The following is a 4,373-nucleotide window of genomic DNA, read 5'->3' as shown; positions in this document are numbered from 1 at the left end:
AAAATAGTTAAAACTGCACGCAGGAAAACACACACACACACACACACACACACACACACACACACACACACACACACACACACACACAAAAGAGGGTGGCGCTGTAGTGTAGCGACGCGATCTCCTTGGGGAGAGCAGCCCGAATTTCACACGGAGAAATCTGTTGTGATAAAAAAGAGAAATACAAAACGAAAAAAATTTACGTAGAAAGAACATGACGGAACAAACAACAACAACAACAACAACAACAAAAAGCCACAAAGAAACAAAGACAAAAACAAATGAATCATTCAGGAAGATAATGACGAGATCGTCTGTGTGTTCGTGCGGGTGTATGTTTATGTGTGCGTGAGTGCGTGCGGGGGCGTTCTGTTCTGGGAGTGCTCGATAAAAGTTCCGTGCATAGTCCAACAGTCAAAAATAATCTTTATCATGTACAATACTACAACGATATCAAAAGAATCATATACATATCTATACGAAAGGGTAATTTCGCATTGATTTCCCATTTCTCTCTCTCTCTCTTTCTCTCTCTCTCTCTCTCTCTCTCTCTCTCTCTCTCTCTCTCTCTCTCTCACACACACACACACACACACACACACACAAACACACCAATGACACCATTAACAGCACGTCAAATAAAAATTAAAATGCATCTACTTCAACGCCTGTATTTAACGTGCAAAATCATATCTTTATGTTTGTAAAACACACAGACACGTTCATAACTGAAACGGATAGGGGAGAAACACCAATGAATAAGACATATTGAATATAAACTTTTTTTAAAAGACGATAGTGGGGAAACACCAATGAATAAGGCATATTGAATATAAACTTTAAAAAAAAAAAAAAAAGATAGTGGGGAAACACCAATGAATAAGGCATATTGAATATAAACTTTTAAAAAAGAAGATAGGGGGGAAACACCAATGAATAAGGCATATTGAATATAAACTTTAAAAAAAAAAAGATAGGGGGGAAACATCAATGAATAAGGCATATTAAATAAAAACGTTTTAAAAAGATGTGGGGGTAACACCAATGAATAAGGCATATTGAATATAAACTTTTTTAAATAGACGATAGTGGGGAAACACCAATGAATAAGACATATTGAATATAAACTTTTTTAAATAGACGATAGTGGGGAAACACCAATGAATAAGACATATTTTATCTAAACTTTTAAAAAGACGATAGTGGGGAAACACCAATGAATAAGGCATATTGAATATAAACTTTTTTAAAAAAAAAGATAGCTGGGAAACAACAATGAATAAGGCATATTGAATGTAAACGTTTAAAAAAAATAAATCAAAACCGATAGGAAAAAAGACGTGCTCACACAGGGAAAATGCTTTATCTTTTTGTGATATTATTTTTCGTGTGTGTGTGTGTGTGTGTGTGTGTGTGTGTGTGTGTGTGTGTGTGTGTGTGTGTGTTTGTGTGTATGTGCGTGCGTGTGAGATAAAGAGAGAGAGAGAGAGAGATAAGAGATGCATGTGTGATTTGAGGGGGATGTGGATGTGGGGAGGAAACCAAGATCTTGTGACTATACAATTGCAGAGCGAGTTTTTCGATAGCCTCCCCTACATGCATATCTGATGGACTTGTTCTCCATCTTTGCTCATGCTCGTGTGCGAACTACTTATGTGTGTCAGAGTCAGTGCGCCGAACAGAGTACCGTATGTGCGCATGTGCACTCATGTCATACTCTGCGAGTGTGTGTGTGTGTGTGTGTGTGTGTGTGTGTGTGTGTGTGTGTGTGTGTGTGTGTGTGTGTGTGTGTGTGTGCACGTGTATACGTGTATGTCCGCGCGTGCATTATGTATGGCATATGTATGTATGTATGTATGTATGTATGTATGTATGTATGTGTGTGTGCGTGCGTTCGTGCGTGTGTGCGTAGGTGCATGTGTGTGTGTGTGTGTGTGTGTGCGCGCGCATATGCATGGGCATGTGTGTGTGTGTGTTCACGCGTGCGTGTATGTGGACTGTGTACGTGTGATTGAAAGAATTCAGTACTGAGATGATAAGTGATGATTATGATATGGATACTAGAATAGCGCATGTCCTCGGTTAGAGACCAAGCTCTAAGCGCTTTACAAACACCGAGTCATTTGCACAACAGGATGCCTACCTGGAAGAACCGAATGACAGCTAATTTTTTTTTTTAATTTTTTTTTAATATGAATTTTTTATCACAACAGATTCCTCTGTGTGAAATTCGGGCTGGTGTCCCCAGGGAAAGCGCGTCGCTACACTACAGCGCCACCAATTTTATTGTATTTTTTCTGCATGCAGCTTTATTTGTTTTGTTTTGTTTCTAATTAAAGTGGATTTTTCTACATGATTTTGCCAGGAACAACCCTTTTGTTGCCGTGGGTTCTTTTACGTGCGCTAAGTGCATGCTGCACACGGGACCTCGGTTTATCGTCTCATCCGAATGACTAGCGTCCAGACCACCACATAAGGTCTAGTGGAGGGGAAGAAAATATCGGCGGATGAACCGTGATTCGAACCAGCGCGCTCAGATTCTCTCGCTTCCTATGCGGACCCGTTACCTCTAGACTATCACTCCACTCCACAGGTTCCAGTCACGCACACACTACATAGAGACATACACTGCTCAGTATGGTTTATTTTTCCCTTTGAAAACAATTTGATGGACTTATGAAACACACACACACACACACACACACACACACTGTCGTCAGTTCAAAATAACACTGTGTACAAGCGTGAAACTGAAGAACGCACACACAACACGCGAGTACCACACACACACACACACACACACACACACACACACACACACTAACACTAACACACACACAAACGCCCACACTGATTCTATTATTGGGCATGATCGACGGAAGGGAAATAAATCATGTGAAACAGAGTTTGCATGAATTGTCTCCCTTCCCATATTGCAGCTGAGTGTCCTCTTGGACTTTCTGTCTGGGAAATGCCAACTTTCTTGAGCATGTGCAGCTATCTTTAATCTGTGCTTCTGCAAACCAGCTTTCCTTAATCTGTGCTTCAGCAAGCCAGCTATCCTTAATATGTGCTTCAGCAAGCCAGCTATCCTAATATGTGCTTCAGCAAGCCAGCTATCCTTAATATGTGCTTCAGCAAGCCAGCTATCCTTAATATGTGCTTCAGCAGGCCAGTTATCATTAATATGTGCTTCAGCAAGCCAACTATCCTTAATCTGTGCTTCAGCAAGCCAGCTATCATTAATAATTATGTGCTTCAGCAAGGCAGCTATCCTTAATATGTACTTCAGCAAGCCAGCTATCCTTAATATGTGCTTCAGCAAGCCAGCTATCATTAATATGTGCTTCAGCAAGCCAGCTATCCTTAATCTGTGCTTCAGCAAGCCAGCTATCCTTAATATGTGCTTCAGCAAGCCAGCTATCCTTAATCTGTGCTTCAGCAAGCCAGCTATCCTTAATATGTGCTTCAGCAAGCCAGTTATTAATATGTGCTTCAGCAAGCCAGCTATCCTTAATATGTGCTTCAGCAAGCCAACTATCCTTAATCTGTGCTTCAGCAAGCCAGCTATCGTTAATATGTGCTTCAGCAAGACAGGTATCATTAATATGTGCTTCAGCAAGCCAGCTATCGTTAATATGTGCTTCAGCAAGACAGGCATCATTAATATGTGCTTCAGCAAGCCAGCCATCCTTAATCTGTGCTTCAGCAAGCCAGCTATCATTAATATGTGCTTCGGTTTCAGTAGCTCAAGGAGGCGTCACTGCGTTCGGACAAATCCATATACGCTACACCACATCTGCCAAGCAGATGCCTGACCAGCAGCGTAACCCAATGTGCTTCAGCAAGCCAGCTATCCTTAATATGTGCTTCAGCAAGCCAGCTATCCTTAATCTGTGCTTCAGCAAGCCAGCTATCCTTAATATGTGCTTCAGCAAGCCAGCTATCCTTAATATGTGCTTCAGCAAGCCAACTATCCTTAATATGTGCTTCAGCAAGCCAGCTATCCTTAATCTGTGCTTCAGCAAGCCAGCTATCCTTAATCTGTGCTTCAGCAAGCCAGCTATCCTTAATCTGTGCTTCAGCAAGCCAGCTATCCTTAATCTGTGCTTCAGCAAGCCAGCTATCCTTAATATGTGCTTCAGCAAGCCAGCTATCATTAATAATTATGTGCTTCAGCAAGCCAGATATCCTTAATATGTGCTTCAGCAAGCCAGCAATCCTTAATATGTGCTTCAGCAAGACAGCTATCCTTAATCTGTGCTTCCGCAAGTCAGCTATCATTAATAATTGTGCTTCAGCAAGCCAGCTATCCTTAATATGTGCTACAGCAAGCCAGCTATCCTTAATCTGTGCTTCAGCAAGCCAGCCAT

This window comes from Babylonia areolata, chromosome 13, assembly GCF_041734735.1.
Source record: "Babylonia areolata isolate BAREFJ2019XMU chromosome 13, ASM4173473v1, whole genome shotgun sequence".
Classification (NCBI taxonomy): Eukaryota; Metazoa; Mollusca; class Gastropoda; order Neogastropoda; family Buccinidae; genus Babylonia; species Babylonia areolata.
This window is presented reverse-complemented; position numbering follows the sequence as displayed.